Source organism: Anthonomus grandis, chromosome 11, assembly GCF_022605725.1.
Source record: "Anthonomus grandis grandis chromosome 11, icAntGran1.3, whole genome shotgun sequence".
Classification (NCBI taxonomy): domain Eukaryota; kingdom Metazoa; phylum Arthropoda; class Insecta; order Coleoptera; family Curculionidae; genus Anthonomus; species Anthonomus grandis.
Genome location: NC_065556.1, coordinates 2,455,393 through 2,483,378, shown reverse-complemented (window position 1 = coordinate 2,483,378; position 27,986 = coordinate 2,455,393). Strand labels below are relative to the sequence as shown.

The window sequence follows — 27,986 nt, the reverse complement described above, 5'->3', positions numbered from 1 at the left end:
TGATACGGAGCAAGAAACTTCGGAGACGAAAGCCACTGATGAAGTCGCTAGGGGAAATTACCCTGTGTTTATTGGCAAAGATGGAACTGAGTGGCCAAACATATGACGAAAAGAAATGTGAAAACCAGGGCGGAGAACTTGATTAAGCATCTTCCAGGGGTAAAAAGACCTGCGAAAGACCTAAAAAGAGAAATTGACATTTGGAAGCTTTTTTTTACAGAAGAAGTACTGAATTAGATAGTGGAAAATACAAACAGACATATTGCCATGAGTAGAGGCAATTACCAACGTGAAAGAGATGCAAAAGACACGGACATATTAGAAATACAAGCACTGATTGGATTGCTTTATTTATCTGGGGTATTGAAATCTAATCGACTTAATATTGAGGAAATATAGACACAGAATGGTACTGGAGTCGAGGTTTTTAGACTAACGATGTCCCAATATCGATTTCTATTTCTGCTATTTATGTTTTGATGATTTGGCAACTAGAGACGAACGAAAACAGACTGACAAGCTAGCCGCCATCCGGACAGTGTTTGGTACAGTTGTTGGTAACTTTGATTCAGCCTATACACCTTTTGAATGGCTAACAAAAGACGAGAAGCAAGAAGCATTTCGGGGGCGTTGCAACTTTAGGCAGTATGTACCTAGCAAACCCAATAAATATGGGCTAAAAATATTTGCTATGGTAGACGCCAAGACTTTCTACACCTGCAACATGGAGGTTTACGTAGGAAAGCAGCCTGAGGGTCCATTCCAAGGCGAGTAATTCTCTCACTGCAGTGGTGCAGAGATTGTGCCAATCAATAAAAGGAACCTGTCGTAATATTACAGTTGACAACTGGTTTACCAGTATGGAGCTACTCAATTCCCTTCAGTCCGATTTCAAGCTAACTTTATTAGGTACAGTTAGAAAAACAAATAAAAGGGAATTGCCACCTGAATTTTTGAATCCTTTGGGTCGTCCACTTTTATCGTCCATGTTCGCCTTTCGTCATAACTGTACTTTAGTATCATATACACCAAAAAAGAAAAAAAAACCGTGCTGCTTTTATCAAGTATGCATTTTGACGATAAAATAGAACCTCTAAAACTGGAAAACCAGATATGATATTGGACTACAACTTATCTAAAGGAGGTGTTGACTGTATGGACAAGCTATGTGCGTCTTATAACTGTGCACGTAATACAAGAAGATGGCCCATGGTTGTGTTCTATTCGTTACTCAATGTATCGGGAATAAACTCTTTTGTTGTTCATTCAATGAATATTAATGAAAGTATACGACGAAGAAAGTTTTTGCGATCTTTGTCATTTCAATTAGTGGAGGGCTATATTCGCCGTCGAATGACGCAAACTATTCCTAAGGCTACGCAGTCCTTTCCAAAATACTTAGCGTGAGCTCCGGAAGGTTAAGTGTTTTTACAACTTATTTGGTCGTTTATAATGTGTTACTTATAATAAAATATAAAAAAAAAATTTGCTTTTTATTTGCATAACTTTGCTAATGGGGATCACCGGTGATAACTTAAAAATTGGTTAACTCGATTGATTTATAGCCCGTTTCCCAGGCAAAATGTTTTGCTTTTAAATCCCAATCGTTTTAAAGCGCCCTGAACCTGCAGAATATCACCGGTGATACGTATAGTACATAAGAGAAGACTTTCCAAATACCCCCTTGGTAGCCAACGTGTTAAACAAAATGGCTAACTAAAAACGACGTCCCTGAGAGTTTCTTCGAGCAGGCCTCCATTTACGCTGTACTGAATTTATTTAATTTGACTGAACGACATTGTATTTGCCAACAAATAGATTACAATATTACAAGATTATGAATAGCTCTTAATTTAAGCTGTAAATTTCCCTGCGCACTCGTAACGCACTACTTTATATTTTACTAATTATACTGCGTATTATGTGCTCGTGCATGAATCGTCATCGTAATTATAAAAAAAAAGAATCTTACGTCGTTCAAGCAAACACAAAAACTCCGTCTTTGCCATTTTACTCTAACCGGGCCATTAAATTGCGCGAGCGCCCTATTGTTCTCGGCGCTAAAATCCGAGATAAGTCTCTGGATGAAACGGGCGCGAAACAATTGCAAACAACCTGTTCCAAAATGTCACCTTATATTTTATAAAATGGAATTGTCGGATTAAGTATCTACATTGTAATTTTCTTCGTACCGCTGCGTCCCTGTGCAGGTATATTAGATTTTATGTGACAGGTTTCGTTTTCTCTTTTCCCTTGAAGAAATGAAATCAGATCCCTTGGTAAACAAGTAAATGAAATTGTGTTGTAGATCAAACGAAAAAATACTTTATTGTTTAGTAAAATTATACTATTAAAGTTATATCAATGTTTGAGTATTCTGGAGAGTTAATATTAATAATTAATAGATCAAACGAACATACCTGTGAAGTTTGATCTAAATTATTCTCTGCACCCACTTTAAAGACATTTTACTATGTTTAAAGGTTTTTATTTTTGAGTAAAACGAATTGCATGTTGTAACTCATTAAATATTATTATTATTATTATTATTATTATTATTATTATTATTATTATTATTATTATTATTATTATTATTATTATTATTATTATTATTATTATTTTGAATAATGTTATCTTAAACCTTCGAAACTGTAACATTTCATACATAAAGTTACAGGATAGATCCTACGACATAGGTATTAGTATTTTCCCTTGTGGTTAGCGTTGCTCGACAACATAAACACCATTCTTCTCAACGCTGTAAAAGACATTCATAACAATATTATTGTTAATGAAATGATTAAATAAAGATTCAGCCTCCTATAAAGTCATTATAAAATGCTACGAAACAAAATCATCACCTGATCGGTTGTCTTTTAGGATCTCGTTGTTACTATTTTATAACCAACGCCAAACGGCTTAGCGAACATGAAAAATACATAAAAGTAGTTTTCGGTTTTGCTTGATCTGACACTAAAAAGACGCCAGTTAGAGCATTTTTTTCTGCCAAATTGTAAAGCAAGGACTTTAAATTATTTGAAAGAACGTCTAACAACAAAAATGATTAATATCGTAGGTAAACAGCTTATATTAAGTTTTCAGTACAGTATTTTGGTTTTAAAATTAAATTTAGATTGCGCATATTGCGATGAGGAAATAGAGGCATGTCTGGTGAAGTATAGTTTAAAAATAAAAATGTCTACACCAGATAGTCCACCTATTATGGTCGGGACACACATGCCCGCAACGAGTCCGCACCGAGCACGCACCGTAGTACGGCCGTGTCTCGGTTGTGAATTGTCGTTCGTAATCATATGAAGTAGTCTTAAGGTTGGGACACACATATCCGGACCGTGCCAGGACCGAGACACGGCCGGGTGTCGGACGTCACCCGCTTCTGAATTAAAACAATTAAAATATATGGAAATGTTCACACATGATCGTGACGTATCCGGGTCACGTCGCCGATTCGTGTGCGGACCGGGCGGAATATCGTTAGTTTAATTTTTGACGTCCGGTGTATCGGAACGGAGCTCGAGTGCATTAATTTAAAGCTGTGTTTAATATGGACATAGAGAGGTTAATAGAAGAAGTATGAAAATTTCCTGTACTTTACGATCAAAAACATGGGAAATATAGGAATACTGAATATAAGGAACGAGTTTGGAAACAAATTGCAACAGACTTGCAAGTTAAAGGTAGGTAAACAAATTGCTTTTGAGATGACAAAAATATACAGGATGTTTCTTAATAATATGCTAATATTTAAGGGGGTAATTCTTGAAAACATCGGTTGGTGTATGGCGTTTATGTATGAAAGAGCATTTCTTGACCAAATACATTTTTCGAAAGCATGTTAAATATTATTAAAAAATATAGCCAATTCACTTTTATTATATAAGTAGGTAGATATCCTAGTTTTACTTAATACTACTTAATTTTTAATTTTACAAAAAAAAAAACAAAGTACGGTTGTGTAATTAAAGTCTCAACGCTACCTACTCTTGCCATTCTACACTCCCTTCTGGTGAATTCAAAAAGGTTTTCAGTTGCTCTCGCACATCAAATGCAGCATCTGTAGATCTACCACGAAGCCGAGGTAGGTTTTGAAGATTTGAATATCTGTCAGATTTTCTATCTGCTTCACTTTCGTTCAACACCTGTTCAGAAACCTTATAACCTTCGATTTTTCGAATAAAGTTGTACAAAATACATGCAGTCATAACGATGTTTGTTAGATTTCCAGGATCTCCTTGGAGGGTTCTATTAAATATTCTAAATTTCTGTTGCAGGATACCAAAAGCATTTTCCGATATTCTTCTTGCCCGACTCAAACGATAATTAAAAATAGCTTTGTCATTTGTCAAGCCCCTTCCTGGATAAGGTCTCATTAAATATCTTTTCAGAGGAAAAGCTTCATCGCCAACAATTACCATTGGAAGTTCAATATTAGTGTTAGGTAATGCTTTAATTTTTGGTACATTAAGTTTGTTATTTTCTAATGACTTTCCAAGATTTGAGTTTGCCAAAATACCTTCATCTGAGTTTTTCCCATATGCTCCCAGATCTACTGCAATAAAGTTGTAGCACGGATCAACAAGGGCCAGCAGCACAATAGAATATGTCTTCTTGTAATTCCAATAAAGACTTGAGTTTTTTGGAGCTTGTATTACAACATGCTTCCCATCTATGGCCCCGATGCAATTTGGAAACTGCCAAAAGAAATCTAGAATTAGTAACGATAACAATGTTTTACAATCTTTGACATTCAACATTTTGTGATTTTCAGTAGGTAATATTTTTTATATTTTGTTGCAGGTGGAGTCGAGGAATGCAAGAAAAAGTGGACATCAGTTCGTGATCAGCTACGGAAGACTTTGCAGAAAAGGAAAACCAGCTCAGGACAAGCTGCTGTGCGTCAGCACAAATATAAGTATGAAGACCTCTTAATGTTCTTGCTACCCCACATTGCAGAACGAGAGACAATTTCCAATGTTCTATATAATCCCGAAGGAGAGGAGGGTGAACATGAATCTACTTTAGAAGAATCTCAAGACGAGGATTCTAATATTCAAGATTTTGCGCAAAAAAATAGTGGAAATGAGGAACCTATAACTGAAAATCAGGACAGTGAAACACAAAGTGGAATAACTGCTCAGTCTTCGCAAATGCCCCCGGCAGGGTCCTCCCTCTCTTCCAATAATAAAAACAAATTTGTAAGGCCGCCGTTAAAACGAAAATTTCAGCATGAGCGCCATCTACAACAATCACCGTCAAGCCAGCTCATGACTTATATTTTAGCAGAAAAAGAAGCTGAAAAAGTAGCTAATAAACGTTCAAGAGAGAGGGAAGAGCAACATCCGGTTGATGCTTTTTTAGCGGGTATAGCACCAGCCCTTAAATCGCTGCATCCGATACTTTTTAATCAGGCGAAAGGAAGCATTTTTTCCATTGTACAAGAGTTTGAATTAAAGCAACTCACAAATAATAGTTACCCTCAGAATCAGTATATTCCTCCGATTTCGCCAGCATCTTCGTCGCTAACTGTTCCAACGCCAGAACCTTCACCTGTACAATCATTGTCTAGTCCTACATACTTTGAATTTTAGGCAAAATGCGGAAAAATATGTCACCACTACTAACGAGCCTTTTTTAAAAGTTTTTTGCTATAATAATATAATTTGTTTATTAAATATGCCCGTCTTTTAATTAACTAGCAATATGAAAAACAAATACATACCCTTAAATTAATTTTACTTACCTTAAAAATACAGCTAGGCGTTGTGTGGGAGAAATTGATGGTCTCCAAAAAGTATCATTTTTTTTCAATTCTGCTTCAAGTTTGTTTAGTAGTTGATGGAATGTAAACTGTGTCATCCTAAAATACTCGTAAAATTTTGTCTCATCATCGATGAGAAGAGGGAATAGCGTTCGAAACTTCCCTTGTAGAGATCTTGTCTTCCATGCACTGTGAACCCATATATTTCTTTACTTGGCTTTCTCATTCTTGTTTCATTCTCTTCCTCCTCTAAAGCAAGGGCTATCATGCCCAAGTCACTATTTCGAAAACTACCAAACATTTTAACTATTAAAAAAAAAAATAAGACGACAGATATTTCAATGTCACAGCAATGGAAACGAACGGAACACTGGCGAGACCCGGAAGAGTGTGGCTTGAAGACAAACGTACCGAGGGACGAGCGCCACCCGGCCGTGTCTCGGTCCTGGCACGGTCCGGATATGTGTGTCCCAACCTTTAACATGACCGCACCGTGCCCGTGCGCCGACTCCGCACCGAGTCCGCAACGAGCTAGAATAGTTTTGTTTAATTGTCAACGGTGACGGTGCATTGTACGGTCTCGAACGAGCAATAAAATTTAGCTATTCAAAATGGAAATTGAAAGGTTAATAGAGGAAGTAAGGAAGTTTTTATCACTGTATGATTAAAAAAATGAAAAATATAGGAATACAGATTATAAAGACAGAGTGTGGCAGAAAATTTCTTTGGAATTGAACAAAAAAAGTGGCTCCAAATTTATAAAACATATTTTTAATAAATTTAATTCGAAAAATTGTTAAATAATTTGTAGTATATTAGGTAGATTTTGGCAACATCCGGTTGTCTAGAGAAGCGAATTTGTTTTAGTAAGCGGCTATTATAATTTGTTCCAGTTGTAATTATTTTATACACCGTGAAATTGATTCTTTTTTCTAAAATGCATTACAGCCCATTTTACAAAAATCAAACGAAGATTGAGCTTGATATTTGAAGTGGTGTGTAAGATCAGGTGTAAAAAAACGACCTAGAAAATGTTCTAATTCATATTTTAGGATAGGAAACATGCAGTTTTTTGAAAAGCTTTAATTTAACTTGCAATGTATGTATGTATGTATGTATGTACATATGTAACTAACTATGTATGTTCGGTGCAAATCTTGAAACTCAAATTTGACCAACTTCTAGTTGTCCGATTTTGGTGAAATTTGGAACATATATGGCTTTTGGTGAAATTTGATATATTTGCGGTTAGATAGAGTAGCCCCAGGCTAGATCTCGCCGCATTTTTGGATAATAACTTTTGTAACTATTTTCGTAATATAAAGGCATTTATTATTATTATTATTATTATTATTATTATTATTATTATTATTATTATTATTATTATTATTATTATTCTATACGTAATTCCGGAGACAATGAAATTTAGTACTATTTAGTACTAAAATTAACTAAGGTTGGTACTTCTATATCCATAAAAAATATTAATTAATTTTTCGAAATAAAACTTTTTATTCAAAAATTTTAATTTGATTTTAACTTAATTAACTGGTAACGATAGTTGTATACGCAAATTCCAATTACTCAATATACTAGGTTTTTATTTAGTTTTTAAATTTACATAAAAAAAGGTTACAAAGTTTAATTACCAATATTTTTACCACTAGATTCTACATTAGTTGTTTGGGATTTTCGTCTTCTTTTTTACGGCGAAGAAACCAAATAACTACTAAAAAACATGAATTTGAGACGATCTAGATTTTATTTACTACATTTTAGCGAAAAACATGCAACATCTAAAAAAACTGGCAAATATGATCCATAAATTAAATTATTTAAATTGCCAGGGCTGTATTTTCCTGCCAATCTACGCTGCCCTCTATAGAACTAAAGAAATCATTTAGTTGTTCTCGTATTGCGAATGCTGCATTTGTTGATCATTACCAAATTTCGAAAACATTTTTTTTTGAAATAAATTTAATGTACCAACCCAATTAAGTTTCGATCCAAACTGAATACTTTATAGTGCGACATGACCGTCCAATACGATGCGGGAGGCGGCCGTGTGTCGGAGATGTGTGTTTTGGGAGATAACGCACCGAGACACGGCCGAGCTACGCTGCGGTCTCGGTACGGATATGTGTGCCCCGACCTTAATCGTGTCTTTAGACCCGTGTTCATGTGTTCAAATACAAAATCTAAATTGTCATTTCGAATGTTCTTTGTTATATCAATATACATATTTCAAGTTAAGAGAGGCTACACATAATTTAGAGTTATTACTAAAAAAAGATGATTCTCAATCCACTTTTAACGTTCGCTGCGGATACATAGAACATAAAAATGTGCTCTGTGCGGAACAACCCAAATAATTTAGTTCATATTTATTTTTTGGCAAAGGGTAAAATAATGCATTCTAAAGGCTAGCGTCCACTTCAGACGGATCGCGGCGGGGCGGACCGGGCCGCATTTCTTGCAACTGCGTTGACTATAGACGTAGCAAGACGGATATTATTAGGTATACTGTATGTTTAGCCAGTTTCAGTTTAGTCGTTTTTGTGTTTATTGTAGATGGGGTGGGACGAGCGTTTTCGACACTATTGAAATTTGAGTTATTTTAATCATTGAACTGATAAAAAAGTCCTGAAATGGAAATAGATACGTCTGATGAAGAGTTGTTCCTGTTTCAAATATTGCTGGAAGAGGAAGAAAAAACGGAAAAAAGGAAACGTAAACATAAAATGTGGGTTCACGATATATGCAGGCAAAGAAAACTATACGAAGAATTTCACCATTTAATTCCAGATTTGAAAAAAGACCCTACAAAATTTTTTGAATATTTTCGTATGTCAGAAGAAAAATTTGAAGAATTACTGCATATTTTAAATAACGACCTTATAAAACAAAAATCTAAATTTAGAGAACCAGTAGAGCCATATGAACGACTGGCTGTCTATCTCAGGTAAGTAGTATTCTTATTAAGAAACATGCATCAGAATAATTTTATGCAAAGTGATCATAGCTCATTTTTTAATGTTCCACGGCATAAAATCAAAAACTATTATTTCTGCGATGATAAACTTTAATTCATATTTCTTATACTTACTACATTTTATTCTAATTTCTATATAAATATATTAAGTTTTTAGTCTACTAACATCAACGTTTAGGAAACGTTAGAAATTCTCTCATCTGCATATATGTCTTGTTTGCGTGATCAGCTGGTCCAGCTTGTGGGACTGGTGAGGATTGTCCAGGTGAAACTGGAGAATAAACTTGCGATCCTAACGAATAACTAAGTTCATTGCTTTAGACCATAGTATTTGATCTAGTATTTGCAATTTGACCTGTCTGTAACACTGGCATTCGGACTGGTTCTTAATAATGGCTCCGCACAGTAGGACGATTAAAATATTGTTCATGGCTTGCTTTTCGCTGTAACATTTCCAATTCAGCATCATTTATAATTTTAAAGACTGAACCTTTCACACGAATTTGGATGTCTTCAGGAAAAGTTTTCACTGTACGCCCAAAATTAGTAAAAAAGTCAACAACTGTGTCAGGTTCTTGGCGAGGTTGGTCATACTTTTTCTTAATATAGGACTGAAACAGTGTTTCTGCCGAGGTTAAGGACGGGCCATATTCGTCCTGTACTTTCTATTTTTTTGAACATGAAGCAGTTGAATTGGAACTCATTTGGGATTGGGATCCTGGTGTAGATGGTGGCGACATGTTATCAAGCACAGCTTCTTAATCATCACTCGACTGTCTCGAAATGTTTGTTAAATAACAAGTTAGAAATTGCATTTCTTTCTCATATTTAATAGGCTTATTCTTTGTAGCGGCTTGTCCACTTTTGGTTTTTCGCAAATTTTTTGCGCGCCCAAAGTTGTCTCTTAGCCTTTTCCAGCGGTCCCGACATTCAGATGCTAAAAAGAAAATGTATGTATATATTAAATAAACAATATTCATTTTTTTTGCGGGTATAAACACTCATAATTAAATTCTTTTCCAGGTTTTTAGCGACTGGCAACTCTTTTCGATCACTTGCGTTCAGTCGTTTAGGAGACAAGACTGTAAGAGCTATAGTCTACGAAACTTGTACAGTAATATGGCAGAGAATGAAAATTGACACACCTTCGGAAGAACAATCGGAAACAATAGCTTGTCAGTTTTGTGCGTTAGACGAGAAACAAGTTGTTATAGAATGTCCCTCAAAAAGTGCATCGAAATACTTTGGCTATAAAAAAACATTTTGTGTGGTTTTATTAGCTTTGGTAGGCGCCGATTATAAATTTCTGGTGGTCGACATTGGCGGCCTAGGAAAAAACTCCGATGGAAATATTTTTTCGAATTCCAATTTCGGAAAAGCGCTAGCAGAGAACAGACTGAACATTCCTCATGACAAACCACTTCCTGACACTGAAGATGCTATGCCTCATGTTAGCATTGGAGATGCAGCATTTCCTTTGGGAAGGCATTTAATGATACCATATCCTGGTAACCAGACTTTAGCCTCTGAAGTGAAGAAAGTGAAGGCTAAGCCGAGCACGACGGGTCAGTGAAAATGCGTTTGGCATACTATGCAGAAGGTTTAGAATATACGAAAGACGATTATCCATGACCCCTGAACATATTAACATTGCAGTGGCAGCAACGTGTTGTTTACATAACTTTTTAATTACCAATGTGGGGTTACAAGACGATTTAAAAGAAAATAATGAAACATTGGAAGGATTAGTGAATTTAATACACTTTGGTGGAAATGCAACACAACTTGCTCTCAGTATTCGGGACAACTTTAAACAATATTTTGTATCGAATTTCGGATCACTACCTTGGCAATTACAGGTCGTAAGACGAGGATTTCGTCATAAAGAATAATATATACTTCGCTATCGTCTATTTTACATATATGTATCTGACATATTATTATTTAATTAGGTAAATAAATGCGTCTGAAATACCTATGTACTTACCCCTTAATTTTATTAAATCTGCAATTTCTTGCCATATATTGTTTCTCCTCTGTTCGTCGTGGTACCTCGCATCTCCCGTGTCGTACAGTTCCTTATACTGGGACACTAATGATTAGCAATTCTTCGTCCATTTCTAATTAATTTCCTAGTTAATTTGTAAGCAAAGCAATAAAGAATTAACCAAAATTAACTTGAGACGGGTCGCAACGTGCCGTCCGCAAAAATCCGTTGCGTTCCGCCCCGATGCGACGCGCCTTGAGTGGACGCACTCTCATTTGTTTCCACGTGAGAGTATTATTGCGTTGCGATGAGGCCCGATGCGATCCGTATAGTGGACGCTAGCCTTAAAGTTTTTTTTGTTGAACCACTGTAATGTTTTTTTTTTGTTAAATTTTTGCAAAGCGCGCATGTGCGCCCTCCGCACATTTTAATAAAAGTCAGGAGGTATGCGGAAGGCGCACATGCGCGTCTTCGCTTTTTTTTGTATTAAAGGACAGGAAAATCAATAAATACTTTTATTTTTAGACTCACAGAACAAGGTTATATAATCATAGTAGGTATGTAATAAAAAAAACTGATAATAGAAATTGAAACATATAACAAAAAATAGTAATTCTAATAAAAAAAAAACAAAAAGAAAATGAAACCCATAGTTAAAATTATTTATTTTTATGATATTTCCTAAAATATTTTTCTAAACACAAACCTGGCTGATCAGCACATGATGTGCAGTGATAAATCGTATCTTTTCTTTTTTTTTTTGAGTTTTTCCTTTTTCATTATTATAGACAATTTTACTTGGCAAATGTTTAGAAATTCTTGGATTCGTGACGGATTTGCCTTCTTCTGCAGGTAAAAGTTTCTCAAGCACAGCCAACCGGAAGTCATATAATGATAGTTTTTTACCACTATATTTGTTAAACAGGATCTGTGAATTTTGCAACACAATATGAAGAATATGTATCCCAAGTTTCTTATACCAGCGCAGTGTTTTACGCTGAGCGAGATAATATGACATCAATTGGTCTTGCTTATCTACTCCACCTATATACTCGTTTTATTTTGCAATAGGCATTGGTTTTTCCTTTTCCTGTCCTCTTTTATTCTTGACCAGAACCATTTCGTTTTTGAATTCTGTGGATATATAAAGGACATCCCTTTTATCTTTCCACCTCCAACCATAACGCCATCCAAGTACTGTGATTTATATTCACCTTAAAAAACAATAATTAGAACTTCCAGAACTATTAGAAGACAAGAAAAAGTGACTAACCATTTCCTAATTTAGGCTTAACAACATCTTGAGGCAATCCTTTTCTATCGGCACGTCGAGTACCCGTGCAGAAAGTTTTTTGTTGCAGTAAAATTTTGACCAACTCAAAAGAATTATAGAAATTATCCATATATATTAAATGGCCGTGAAGAAGTTTGCCGCGTAACAATTCTAAAGCCACCTTTTGGGAATGTCCTTTTCCTCCTATTGCATCAAGCTGACCAATATATACCAACATTTGGAGAATAGGCCCATCGGGTTTCGTCTACATGTACAGTTTTATGCCATATTTATGGCGCTTATTCTTTATGTACTGCCGGAAAATAAGTCTGCCTCTCCACAGTACCATTGACTCGTCCAATGACAGTTTTTTTCCAGGATAATACACTTGGTCCACCTTGAGATTCAGAAATTCCAAAACAGCCCTAATTTTGTAAAGGCGATCAGCTGGTTCTGTCTCTTCATATTCCGATTTTTTTGAAAAATATAGAAATCGCATAATAAGCAAATAGCGATCCCTACTTATGTACTTTGAAAAACATGTAAGATTAAATAATCTATGTTTTTTCCAGTAGTCTTGTACCCGATTAATTTTTATGATGCCAGTATGAAAGGTTATTCCAATAAATCGAAGCAATTCTGCTACTGTAAGATCTTTTTTTTCGGAAATTCTCGATCGGGAAGAGGTTTTTGAATTTAAAAAAGTTTCTTCTGCATAGCGACTAGTTTCCAGTACTATATGGTTTAAAAAATTATCATCAAGGAGCATTCTAAAATAATCATATGGTTCTGCATTTTCTGGAGGGTCTACTAATAATTTGTTGTCCTTTACAAAAGGTATGTTGCTCATATTAACACTGCTTAAGAAGTTATATAAGAAGAATATGGTTCGTTGCGTCGTTGACCCTGAGCAGAGGTACTTTTTATAGCCACTTTTAGAGATATCCGTAAATATTTCTACTTGTTTACTACTATTTTATTTTGTTTAATATTATTATATATGGTGTCAATATTTTTAACACCAGGAAATATAGGACATAATGTCCTCATGAATGATCATGGTATCCTTATAATATTAATTGTTATTTTTTAAGCTTCTGCATTTTTCCCTTTCTAATCATTTTGTCTATAGCCAGCCATATTTTACAGTAGGACATAATAAAATCAATGGTTCAATCACGTCCAATTTTTTTTTTTTAATTATTTTACCAGGCTTTATTTGTACTTTTCCTTTTTTCTAAACTATATCCAATATCACTTTATTTGTAATCTAAGTAAAATCTAAAAATTTGCATATTTGAGTAGGATTAAGATTGCTTTTTACATTGTTAATAATAAAGCTTAAAGATTTTAAATTCGAAACTACAAATTTTACATTCTTTAGACATTTTTGGAATGAACGTATCATTATTCAAAAACCATCCAGATAATTACCACATATAAAGCTCTTATTTCTAAAATATTGTAGAACTGGATTTAAAATTTTTGTAAAAACATATGGCGCAGATGCTATATGCTTGTTTGCCTGGGGTAAGAATTTAAAACCGGTTTTTTGATTCTGCTTATGTTGCCAGTGGTACCAGTCGACCTTGCTACATTTCGTCTGATAGCATCACGCCCCCACTTCTCTGTTTTCGAGGATTATGTTGGGTAAACCTCTTCATAGTAAAGGCTTTTAAATTTTGACTTAGAGATTCTATGGATGTGGCTACTTTGATTTTGTCAGTCAAATTTTCTTGAAATAAAAATTCCTTTATACTTTCTGCCTGTTCCAAGATCTTTATGTTATAATTGACCAATGGCTGAACAGTTTCGTGTGAAAAGTGTTTCTCAACACTTGGGCCGAATCTCATAGAGAGTGAGCTGTTTTACTATGGCTATTTTGATATTTTGAGTTTTAATAGGCTCTCCAAGATTCTGAATTAAAAATAATAGAGCTCATGCAATCCGTCTTTGGAAATTTACCAGGCTCATATCTTTATTTTTATGTGCTATAGACTATTGTGTATACTGCTATATAATATTGGCAACCTTGAGATTTTTATCCGGAGCTTTTAAATGACCTTTGATCTGACCAAAACTAATTGACAGACTAATTGACCAAATAATTGGCGTCCTTCAGAAGTCTTTTGCAATTTAGTTTAAGACGTCATTTAGCCTTTATTTGGGACGTCTTGGCGACGTCTCTTAAGATGTCATTTTGGATGTGACATTTTTATGTTATATAGACCAAAAAGTACGAAAAACGACGTCTTCAAGATGACATTTTGTTACCTGGCATATGGCCTGTGTTTCGTTCTCTCTTCTTTTATTATTTTTTGCTAATTTCGCTTATTTTTAGTTAACATAAGTTTTCTTTAAAGTTTAAGATATTTAATAATTAGTTCGGTAATACTTTGTTTATTTTGGTTTATTTACATTGATTTTGCATATAAAAGTTCACCCGGTATAACACACGCGTTTCTTGGTAAATTATTAATATTTAAACTCGACCTATCTTACATTTCCTTACTCTCTTACTCCAATGTTCCTTCCATAAAGCCTTGCTCTTTTATCCTACTTTACCTTATGAACCCCTCGGGGCGAGAGGAGTAAGCTATTTGACCGAGGTCATCCGCCAAAATACGGAACAGGTGTGCGATACCGGAAAGCAGTAGTACTACGGCAATTATTGAATCGGTACCTAAGTCTCATGCGAGATAATACCGAAGTGCATCACGTCTTTGTCGATTTAATGAAAGCTGATTGGGGTGTTCCTTATATCAACATCCTTTATTTCATTTATTACTAGGGTAAGTCGAGTCATTTTTTTTCTTTTACGTTAAATTGTGTCTCTTCTTATTTTGTTTCTATTTTATTGCACTAATTACATAGTCACTAAGGGTGTGCGTCGAAAACAGAAGGATCACCTTATTTCAGTGTGACTGGAGCAGCGTCCCTATTTCTTTACAGTCTGGCCTTGATAACTTGATAAATAATTAAGACCGAAATAATCTTGATTTAAGTAATTAAACATATTATATTATAAACAGGCCCGAAACATTTGGTCCTTGGAGCCGAATTCTGCATTCACAACTGATTTGGGGAGATTTTTTTTGTAAAAGATTCACATTTTTAGTGATTTTTTACTTTTATATGCAAAATTTTTGATTGCGATTTTAGGTTGAAATTGTTTACTCATTTTACTACTTAATTCATCTTTCTACTATACTTACTGCTACTTTACTATATTTACTTATTACTACTTACTTTGCTACTAATTTTGGTCAATTGCTGACTTATTTAGTCAATTTAATTTACTGCTATTGCCAAAATAATATTTAATAGATCTTGCTTTTTTTTAAATTTAATCATGTGGATTTTACCTCATTTATTACTTTGTTGAAATGGCTCCGATTAATTCAGATACAAAAATTGCCAAACCTTAGACAAACCTCTTTAAATCAATTAAATCATATACATCAAATTGCTCTGGAAGCTAAGGCTGACGCTTCATTCCAAAATCAATTTTAAGTTAGTTTTCGTAATATAAAAAAAATCAATAAAGATTTTGAAAGGCACCACAATTCTCTTTTAGCCTTAATAGCTAAAGATGAACGTCAATTATCTATTGAAAATCAGATTCAAACTAATTTTTTTGTAAAATCTCAAGAGGTTGAAACTATGTTTTCCGACATTTTTGAAGCCCCATTAGAAGACTCGATGTCACCTTTTAATAGCACTTTTGCTCCTGCTGCTATAACTAATATTGCGTCAGATCATTCATTAATTCCTAAAATGAAATTACCTACCTTTTCCGGAGATATATCAAATTTTTCTACTTTTCAACAAAGTTTTATTACTATGGTACATAATAATAGAGCCATATCTACTATCGAAACATTTAATTTACTTCTCTCTTGTCTAGGCGGCCCACCACATGATTTAATTTCAGATATACCTATACTTCATGAAAATTATCTTAATGCCTACACTACTATAATAGAGCGATACCAAAATCCTCGATTAAGAGCTTATAACCACTGGAAGGCTATTGAAAACTCTCCTAAAGTTAACACAGAAAATGCAGAAACTCTGCGTAATCTGGTTGATACATTTACTAAACATATAGCTGCATTGAAGGTCATCAAATTGCCAACTTATGAGTGGGATTTCATTTTGTGTTATATGATGCTTGATAGATTGGATTCTAACACTAGGCGTGCATATGAGCAGTCTCAGGGCACTAATGAAATTCCCAAGTATGAGTCGGATAAAACTTTTGTCTTAAAACAATGTACAGCACTAGAATGTGCTACTAATGCTTTCTCTTCTGTTCCTGCTAGAAAAGGATTACCGAATATTTTGCCTGCTACCAAATCTAATTTTTCGAATAACCCTCGTAATGTAAATACCAATACTGTAGCGTTTTATTTTTCTACTCTTATTTTCACTAACGCTCCATTGATATTTCATTAATTTCAATAATTTTATTAATAATTTCAGTCAACTTCTTTTATCGATATTTCTTTAAATTCACACTGTCAATGACACATTACTACTGTAACGCATCACTCTCCTGGTTTTATTATTCATGCTTTCTGTTGACGGTCCGTCACTCTTCTGGTTGGTCTTGATTGATGTTTTCTCTGATTGGATTGACATTGACAGCTCAGGCGAGAGGTGGGGTCGTAACTTATTTAGTCGGTACTGCATCCATTTTTCGAGGACTTGTTCCCGTGTCGCAGGTAGAAGCGTACGTAAAAGGCCAGTTTTTTTATTTCCGAAATTTGTGAAGCAGGAAGTGGCCAATATGGTTTATAATTTATAGTCCTTAATATTGTTCCTTTAGGGAACTGTTTATTTCATAATTCTGGTGCAGGATGCCCGAGATTTTGATGGATAGATAATGAAACTTAGCAAGGTGAGTGTGTCACATTTTGAACTCCCTTCATTTTTATCGACAGTGAATACAATGGCAATCGTTGTTTTCGGGTTTTACTTTTCCGTTTTCCTCTTTATTCTTCTTCAATTGTTGATGGCTGCAGGATTTTGATTTCCCCAGGAAATTGCTGTAAGCTGTGGAGCTGGAGCCAGAGTTAGAGCTAGTATTAGAGATTCCCAGTCCAGATAGCTAAGCTACCAATGGCATACATTCACAGCCTCGATTTTGAAGGCTAGCCGTTCATTTCTTGGAGGAATATACAGGCCAGTTTATTCCATTTATTGAAATATTACTAACCATAGATTTTTCTCACTTATTTAAATTTTTACTAATATATCTTTAATTTCAATTTATTGCTACAAATATTTAATCAATATCATAATTTAATATGTCAAATTCTTATCTATAATTTTAGTTATTTTTTGTTCAGTATTTTTCAGTACCTTTTTTGGTAGTTAAGTAGATATAACTCGGTTAAGGCTGATATGCCTTAGGTAAAAAGGTTCATGAACTTTCCCCTGCGTAATACAAATATTTACTAAAAACTTTAATAATTGCAATTTATTTTTCAAGTGCTGAAATCTACCTAGTAGCTTAATTATAATTTAAATGTTTTGACAAACTTATTTTATTTAATCATATCAACATTATTCATATTTTAATTCATAATAAATTATTAACATTTAACAGATTAGAAAATGAGGTGTATACATATCTTTGATGTAAATATAATTTGGTTGTATTGTTAAGATATTTTTTTTGCCTCTTAAAATCTACTTTATCCAGGGTCATTTAATTGTTAATTGAAACCTATATACCAAGTGTTTTTCTTAGTTTTCTTTCATTTATAAAAAAAAAACTAAGTGGCGCCCTCTTATTTAATAGTTATAATCAAGATTATATTTTTTAATAGTCAGTCATAAGTGAACCTTCGAACAATCCCAAGCCTCCAATAATTTTGAGCTACCGTCTGCAAACTCCTGGCAAAATAGTAACACTGTAAAGTTAACGCCACAATACCAGAAATAAAACATTTCATGTGCATAGTCAGTCTTCACCAACTTGTTTTTTGTGCAAAGACAAGCATATTATTTATCAAGCATATTATTTATTATCGACATTTTTAAGTAAAATTCCTGGTGAACGATATAATATTATTAAGAAGCAGCGTGCTTGCATAAATTGCTTAGCAACCGCACACACTGTGACACAGTGTACTTCTAAAAAACGGTGTCGCTATTGTAACCATGGTCATAACATTTTCTAGATAATAATCAAATTGAAGAAAATCAAATACCTTCTACTTCTGATATACTTGCCTCTACGTCCTCAGATTCACAAGTCAGTAAAGTCGGGATGATGATTAATAATCAAGAAATTTTACTGGGTACAGTAATAGTAAAAATAAAAGATATTTTCCAAAATTGGCAATCTTTCAAAGCTATTCTAGACACTGGTGCTCAAAATCTTTTATTTCTAAAGCGTGCGTTAACAAACTTGGTTTACATACATTTAATATTGCTATGACTCTCGAGGGGCTAGATAAAATGTGTACCTCTGCGAAATCAGGAGTCTCCCTTACTATTGGATCTCATTGTAATTCTACTGAAACTTTCGACGTAAATGCTATTATCATGGATAAAATCTGCGATTAAATACCTACTACCACTATTTCTTTGACTAAATGTCCTCAAATAAAAAATCTTACTCTTTCTGATCTAGATTTTAATAAGCCCGGACCAATTCATTTACTCTTAGGTAACGACGTTGTTCCTTATATTTTGCGGGATGGTAAAATTTGCATGGGTTTCGATAATCCTGTTTGTTTAAATACGTTGTTTGGTTGAACAATTGTTGGGAAAACTTCTAATAATTCTCCAATTTTGCAGAAGCAAAAAACATTTTTTACAAAAACATCTGGTTCTAATCTTGATTTAACTTTGGAAAAATTCTGGGAAGTTGAAAAGGTTCCAGAAGTTGTCTGTATTAGCCCGAAGGAAGAATATTGCCATACATATTTTGAAGAAATAACTACACTTTCGCCTCAAGGTCGCTATGTAGTTTCGTTGCCATTTCGAGTTGTTTCACCTGATTTTGGAGACACACGAACGATGGCTTTAAAGCGTTTTTATGCGCTCGAACGTCGTTTGCTACAAAATAAACATTTCTACAGTGTATACTCGGAAATAATGCGTGATTATTTAGTTTGTGGACATATGAACGCCGTTTCCCAGCCTGCATTTACTGAAATTAATAATTTCTTCTACATTCCACATCATGCTATATTTAAGAAATCTTCTACTACGCCCGTAAGAATTGTTTACGATGCTAGTGCATGCGCACCTAACAAGATTTCTTTAAATAAAGCGCTCTATACGGGGCCTAAATTGCAAAAGGATTTGATAGAGATACTATTGCATTTTCGTTTTAGTAAATACGTCTTCACTTGCGAAATTAAAGCAATGTATAGGATGATACAAGTAAATCGTTTGGACCGAAAATTCCAAAGAATTTTATGGCGTTTTTTACCGGACCAACCAATCTCGGATTATGAGATTAATGTTGTTGTTTTTGGGGTAACTTGCTTACCCTTTCTTGCAATACGTACCTTGCTAAAATTAGCTAATGATCATTCTGATTTGCTATTAGCTAGTGATTTAATTGTTCATTCATCTTATATTGATGATATACATGGGTCCCATGACTCTTTGGACACTTTGCTACTTATGAAAGATCAACTTATTACTCTTTTGATGCGAGCAGGTTTTTTAGTTCGAAAATGGGCTACCAATAATCCTAAAGTATTGGAAGGCATACCAGAAGATCACATTCAGACAGAATCGCTTTCTTTTGACCCTGAAAACCGTAATTTTTTAAAAACCCTTGGCTTAAAATGGAGCCCGGTTTCAGACGCATTTCTTTATCACTTTGATTGCTCTGTAATAGAGCCTCTTACTAAAAGAAAATTACTTTCTGATTTGTGTAAGATTTTTGACCCAATGGGTTATTTAACCCCCCTTACTACATTTGCAAAACTATTGATTCAACATTTGTGGCAGCTAAAACTTGCCTGGGATCAAGAAATACCCAAAGAAGTTACCCTCAAATGGATAAAATATAAATCTAAATTAAAATTGCTACATGATTTTAAAATTTTACGTCATATTGATATACGAGACTCTCGTTCAATCCAATTGTGCATCAATCCTATTGTGCCGTACTTTACGTTCGTGTCTTATATAAAAATAATAATATTCAAAACTATTTGCTTTGCGGTAAAAGTAAGGTTGCTCCTTTACAAGCTATTGGTATACCTAGACTAGAGTTATTGTCTATGGTACTTATAAAAAATTAATCCAATTTACTACTCATAGCCTCTCTCAAAGGTATTCTTTTGATCAAATATTTTGCTTTTCTGACAGTACCGTCGCATTACATTGGATCAAAGGTTCTGCTCATTCTTGGAAACAGTTTGTAGCTAATCGTGTTTCATATATACAAAAAAGAATTTCCCCCGATTATTGGTATCACATCCCCGGCATAAATAATCCTAGTGATTGCGGCACTCGAGGAATGTTCCCATTCGATCTTCTAAATTGCAATTTTTTGTGGAATGGACCTGAACTTTTAAAATACTCGTTCGAAACATTGAATCTTTTTAATGCATCCCTTCCAGAATGTGACATAGTTTTTTCAGAAGCGAAAAGTAAAACTTTTTTAGCGGTAGAGACAATCTGCATATTTCAATCGTTACTGGAAAAATTTAACTCTTTATCTAAAATACAAAGAATTGTTGCTTATGTTGTTCGAATATATCACCGATTTCAAAAAAAGGAAATTGTGCCATTTGAATATATCACTATTCCTGAATTACAAAATGCTCTACTTTGCCTTACTAAATGTATCTAACTGGAACATTTTGCTGCCGAAATAGCTAAACTGAAAACTGAAGTTGCTTTACCAAAATCTTTAAAAAAATTAAAACCTTTCTTAGATAGTCAGAGATTTCTTAGAGTGGGAGGTCGCATTTGTCATGCTGAGCTAGCATTTTATGTAAAATTTCCCCTGTTGATATCTAGAAAAAGTAAATTCACCGAAATAATCAAGTAATTAAACATATTATATTATAAACAGGTCCGAAACAGCCTGCAAATATTTTATTTGTTCGTTTCTTTTTTTAATTTAAGAAATGCAGAACATTATTTATTAATTCTAAAGCTTGTTTCATAAAACATTCATAATTAAACATATTTATTACTGACCAGTAAGTCATAGTTATAACGTTAATTGACTACTAACCTTTCCAACATTTGTAAGCCTTAATTATTTCGTTCGAAAACCGTTTATTAACGATGCGACTTTGTAGCGTTAAAATGACCGCATGGGCGAGAGAAGTAGTTTCCGTTTCTGTTTTGGAATATCTGGCATTTTGAAAGGCAATTTCGCCCAAAATAACTTTAACGTGGACACCGCAATAACCCTTTCAATTCGCGCTTCGTATATTTTGATGGGATCTTTGTACGTTCAAATTTCAATTTCGGTTTGTTCGAATTGGTCGATGTTTCTGATGCTTTGCTACTATTTTAATAAAGCTATAAGTAGTTTGGGCATTTTAAAGTAATTAATGAAATTACAATTATTATTACATTTAAATTTCTATGTAAGCTCATTTGGGAACTAATAGATTATCCTCGACAACTAATGAAGCTCCCAAAATTCGACTTTAGTTCCTGTATCTAACACTGTTTTCTTATTTTTGAAACATATTTTATGATGTTATTTAGAAGCTCTTGTAATATGGACATAAGCATAGAAACTTAAAAGTGTATTTTCTGAGTGTATAAATGTGAATAAATAGCTTTGGTGTTAAAGTCTATTATGTAGATTTAGCCATTTTGCGTTGTACTCGAATATATTTAGAGGAGTCTAATGGTCGAATCCTATTTAATATTGTGACGGCGGTGTATTATATTAGATTTTGGAGTTGCGCATTGTAACCAACTCGATTTAGAATTGACCAATCATAATGAAGGAAGAGTTACTGGCGTTGAACAATATTATATTTTGCGAATACGCTGCCAAGTCCTGTCGAGGAACTAAAAGACTCTAATACAAGCTGGACGTACAAAATAATATCAAGCACCTGCCAGAAGGAAGAACCAAAATGGCAAGAGCTACCTGGAAACCTTTTTCATAGGCGAGGGATTATGGGCCAAAGAGAGAAAAGCGAAGTAATTGCTATACCTCAACTTAGCATAAAGTTTAGGCTCTTGGGTAAGCTCCAAGAGAAGGGAGAAACAGGAACCACGATGGAGACGGAGGGACCCATGACGGGAACCATCGCTCAAGCACAAATAACAGGCCTTTATGGGAGTGAGGTTATTACAAATAAACTTAGACCTTTGCAAGGCAGCAACCGCGACCTTGAATAAGTACATGGTCGACAATGGTATTCAGATAGCCCTAATCTGTATATTTATAGGGGCCAGATAAGTGAACTAGGAAGTGTGAAGGTTTAAAGGAAGATTTGTGTCAGTCCAAAAAGAGAGGCCGAACTTAAAAAGCTGCATCTTTATAAAAAAAGATGTAGACGCCACAGGGACACGGTGACGGTCAAATTGGAAATTAAGATAACGGAGAAATTCTACGATCCAACAATAGTGTCAGCATACTTCCCACACGATGAAAAAAGGAAACCACCTTTCACCACAGTTCAGAGGCAGGCAGATCAGTAAAGATCGGACAACCTTCGAATAGGATGCGATAGGACAATGCACACCACATTATTTGGGGGGGCACTGGAACAAACAAACGAAGTGAGTCACTATCAGCTTATTTTACAGCCTCGGGCTAAAATATCTTATTGTGGGGGCCGAACCGACATTCGTCAACGTACTCCGCTGAGAAATAATTGATCGAAAATTAGGCAAGGAACGCTTTTGTGACCTAGTGAAAAGGTGGCACGTAACTGATGAACCTAGTTTGTTAGATCACAGGCACAGATTTACCGAATACTAGATGCGAAAGATCGCGGATATAAGCTCCCGATATTCGATGCCCTTGAAAAGGATGGTTTGGACTGGCCGCACCAATGCATTTTTGAGTTTTTTTTTGTAGGGATAGATGTTCTGCACTATAATTTCGCTAGGATATTATAATGCATTTATAATGTCAAAATAGAAATAGGCTTAAATAAAACAGAATTTAAGGGTTCTTCAGTACATTTTTATTTCATTTAACAGATTTAAGGATCTTATTTAATAAAACTTTAAAGAAACAAAATTTTTAATTTTCTTTTAGTTTTATTTGATTTTTTGGCAGATGATAAATCTCTGTTGGCCAATTTTAAAGTATAAAATATTTTAAGTTGTATATATAATTTTATTAAATACTGAAAAGGAAAGTTATCACATGGGTGAATAAAATTAATGCTTTTCATTATCTCGAAATATTAACTTATTAACTCATCTTTTGGAAATCTAAATAACGTCGTTCCTCCACCACTGTGGCTGGAACAATAAAGATATACACACTTATACCCCCCCATTTCAACAAAAATAATACTAAAAAAATATTTAAAAAAAATACAAATATATTATTTCAATTTAATTATTAATCATAAACACGCGCACTATGCAAAGAAAATTAGAAGCACGTGGCGCGGAGGCTTGCAACAAATTAAACCCCTTCCCGCCGTACTAGGCGGGTGATGGAAATCCATCACCCAGGAGGCGTGTCTGAAGGCTGGCGCTCGCACGCGTATTTTCGATCAGTTTCGCATCTGTATTCTGTAAATCTGTGTCGCAGGTATATAAAGTTCGAACTAAAATCCTCGGACACAACTCCAAGGATTTACAGGAATCTAAGGAAAATTATTCATAGGCGAGGATAAAAACCACCTAGAGCTAGAAGTACTGAGAGAATCAGTTACAGCGACTATCTCAGCGAGATGCATTCGAAAAATCATATTCCTCAAGAAAACCAGACAGAGAACACCTCCTGGTGGAACTAAGAACTGAGCGAGCTTAAGTTAACAATAAGAAAACTCTTTAATAGAGCAAAGAAAACTGAGGAATGGAACTAATACAATGATTAACCAGATTCAATGTTGCCATAAAAGAGGCAAATCGAGAAGGATGGAGGAAATTATGCTGGGACCTAATTGAGATACCAGCATATGCAAGGCTCCACAAAGCAATAGCTCTTTAGGGCCGCAATAGATCCTTAATTAGTACATACATTTCAATGAAGAATACACAACAACCAAAGAAGAAATTCTCGGCTTAATGCTCAACACCCACTTTCTGGGATTAGAAATTCTCCAATCAACTCGAGCCCAATCCCGAACTCCTATTATTCCAGGGGAAAAAAGAAGAGCTGGGAACTGACAGAAAAGGTTGTAGCCTACGAGAAAATGGGCTATCGACACCTTCAAACTATTTAAGTCTCCCGGAAAAGATGGTATCTTACCTATCATGCTATAGCAGGACAAAGAAACGCGACCTGCGCTATGCAAAATAATGCAGGCTAGTCTAGCCACGACGCACATATTAGAGAATTGGAGGAAGCGAAGGTAGTATTTCTTACAAAACTGGGACGCGACTCATACGCGAAAATCAAATTCTTCCGACCAATCTGCCTTACATCATTCCTCCTTAAAACAAAAGAGAAGCTTATAAAAATATCAAATAGATAAAACTTGCGAATCAGGGATCCACGAGATATCTCAGAGAGTCAAATAATCTTTAAACAACAAATAACCCTAGGAGCCTTCTTGGATATTACGGAAGCCTTTGACAACACGTCATATGACTTAGTCAACCATGTTAACGTGGCACGAGGTATACATCCGATAATAAGCGGTTGGAACAACCTCCTGCTAAATCATAGGAAGGTGACAGCGAGTCTCAACAGCACCCTAATAAAAGCCAAGGTGTGCAGGGGAACACTACAGGCGGGAGTACTCTCACTGCTGAGAGTATTGAAGAGACAGCATATCTTCGCTGTGGAATACGCAGACGGTATCGTTCTACTGGCACTGGAAGTCAACTAAGCTCATGTATTCTAAAAAATGCAAAGTGCTATGAAGATTGTCGAGAACTGGTGCATATAAGAATAACTAAGGGTAAACCCTGCAAAACAACCTTAGTTACCTTTACAAAGAAGAGGGAACTAGAGCCCATTAGAGATCTAGAGCTCTTTGGCTGCGACTCGAATATGACGCCAAATATCTAGAGGTGATCCTGGATAAAAAATTCAGCTACAAAAAGCATATAATAAAAAAACAAAGAAGGCCACAAAAACTCTTATGTATTGCAAGAGAATGTTCGACAGATCATGGGGACTATCACCGAAAATGATACATTGGGTATACATAACAATGGTGAGATTCTTAATTAAATATGCAGCACGAATATGGTGACGTGCGCTAGAAAGTAGGTCTGTTATTCAGACACTAAACAAGACTCGAAGAATAGCATGTTTAGGTATAGCAGGAGCGATATCAACGACACCCACTGCTACCATAGAAAACCTGACAGGGCTAATTACATCTTGTAGTACGGGCAATATCAAGAGCAAAATGGCTACTGTCGAATGGTGCAATGATCATAACAAAAGTTGTACACAATGCCCTATTCGACAAGATATAGGTCCTTGGGTGTATGGCACTAAGAATAGACAAAACCAAGGTCAAACAGCTAGACAAGCTCTTTGTAATCAAAGAAGGAAAAATACCACTAAGAACAAAAGTTATTCGGTTTGTGCAAGGCGGCTACTCTCCATGGTATACTGCGGCCAGACAATAGAAGATCGCGGTAGCAATGGCCATGCTAAAGAATGGACAACAGGGCAGGCAACTCATGCGGAACCTAGATTTGGAAGCAACAGACTTACAAGACAGACAAGTAAATATAAGAGGAATCCAAACCTGTGTCCAACTGACGGGGCGCTAAGGGACTGACCCTTCGCAATCATTACAGAAGACCAGGCAGCAGCAAATGCTCTCAGTTTGAGACTATATTTAAGACTATACAAGACTGCTAGGAAGATCTTGCCGACCTAGCCAAAGATCAAATCTGGCCAGAGATAATTCTAGCACAGAACATGGTCAGCCATGGTGCTGCAAGAAAGGCAACCCAACTTGCAATGAAGGGGGCTAGCAATAGACTCATAGGACCAGAACCAACATGGTGCATCAGTGATATATGGAAAATAAATATCAGCAAAATACTGGACTTCTTAGAAGAAACAGAATTGAACATGTCGGAGTTATTCTATGGGGCACAATGGGATCGCAATAGAGCAGATCGCTTTGTTGGGAACCAAGTGGTACCACCCAGCGGAGATGTTTTAGGAGAAGTTTTAACCGATCCCACACTACCGGGGGTTCAATAACTTTCAGTTTTTACAAAGAATTTTTTCGCTGTCAACAACAGAAAAACACTGATTATGCCAAAAATTAAAATAGAAAAAATTATTTTGTTATATTTAAATATTTCTAAATAAATATTCTCGACGTGTCGAGAATAAAATAAAAATTATTCGATAGTGGTAAAACTGTTTTGTGGTTAATTATGATATTCCATGTAAAAAAGGTAAACTAAATACCTAGTACAAGTCTAGTTACAGCTTATATGGTTAAATGTACAGCTTCAATATTGCGACCAACCGTTGATACTGATGTATGAGTAATAAAGTTGACAGTACTTTTTGGCCATGACCCGAAAAAAATGGTATGAATTTACAGCTTTAATCGAAAGCCTTAGCTCCCACTGATAAATCAGGGTTTCCTCCAGATCTTTGGGTACGAAACACAGTTACAGACAGACTCGATAAAATACTAGAAATTTAAAAAAAATATATAGCATAGCAAAATGCAAACTGGTGACCACCTTTCCTTGTCTTATATTTTTCTATTATTTTTATTATAATTAATTAATAATATTATTAATGTTTTATTATAATATTATTTTACATTTATATTTAATATGGTATGCTACATAAATAAATTCGGATATATGACGGGTAAATTCATCTCATTACGTGCAAGGGCTCTCGACGGTTTTAACAAAGCCAATTTTGGTATGGTTTAATGTTGTTCGAGGCCTAAAATTGTTATTATTGCTGAAAATTATTTCGGTAAATTTAAATGGGGAATCAAATCTGGAGCGGGGCACAACGGCCAGAAATATTGGGTTTTATGGAACGAGCGTCGGTTTTTATGTTGAATTTTGCATACTTTGTTTTAATAGATGTATACGGTAATTCGTTTAATTTTAATTGGAAATTTAAATCCATTTATATACAGTTAGTCTATGGAAAATATAGATTGAGTTTTAAATTATTAAAAGAAAAGCGTGTTAGTGCTTTTGTGGATGAAACGTGATTAAGCAAAAAATTTTAGTTACTTACCGTTCGGTTGGCCAAGTTTTTAACTCTACAGTTTAAGTAGGCGGTTTTTCCTAAAAGAGCTGTAACATTTTTGGATGCGTTCGCATCAAAATGGGGACCTCTGGTAGTCGTTTCCACTTGAAGTGAATTGCTCGCTCCACCTCCGATGCCCGGAGAACCTTGAACTGCCGAAGACACTGAAATTAAAATAAATGTTTAGGCATGTAAATTGTGTGGTCTTCAACAAAATCTGTTGATTAACAATCTTCATTATTTTTTACAAAAAGCGCATTTAATATTGGTTATGAGTTACTTATTTTATTGGGTATTACGTCACTTATAGCAAAAATTAATTTAGAAATTTTTATCTCACACGCTCAAAAATTGAAAAGAAGAAGAAAATAGACTTATGCACGTATTTGAAAGAAATATGAAATCAAATCTGTAAAGATAATCAGCAAAAAGAAGAAAAAAAATAAAATAAAATAGAGACCTTTTAGAAATAAAGGTTTTAAAGATACTTAAATCCGATAATACTATTAAAATACTTCCAGCCGATAAAGGTAATGCTACTATTCTTTTAAATATTAACACTTATGAAAATAAATTAAATTAAATTATTAATGATGGTTATTATTC

General features: G+C 34.7%; 1 protein-coding gene and 1 long non-coding RNA gene across 2 annotated transcripts in view; one reads left to right on the top strand and one right to left on the bottom strand.

The window, feature by feature from the left end:
- Nucleotides 1–27,547, bottom strand: part of LOC126742041 (kin of IRRE-like protein 3) — a 419,654-nt gene extending 392,107 nt beyond the window's left edge. The window contains exon 1 of the mRNA XM_050448568.1: nt 27,369–27,547. The gene's annotated coding sequence lies outside the window, so the exon portion shown is untranslated. The remainder of the gene's footprint in view (nt 1–27,368) is intronic.
- Nucleotides 3,330–5,695, top strand: LOC126742044 (uncharacterized). Its single transcript, XR_007662468.1, has 2 exons — nt 3,330–3,698; nt 4,819–5,695. It is a non-coding gene; the product is annotated as an uncharacterized LOC126742044 (long non-coding RNA).
- Nucleotides 27,548–27,986: the final 439 nt, after the last annotated feature.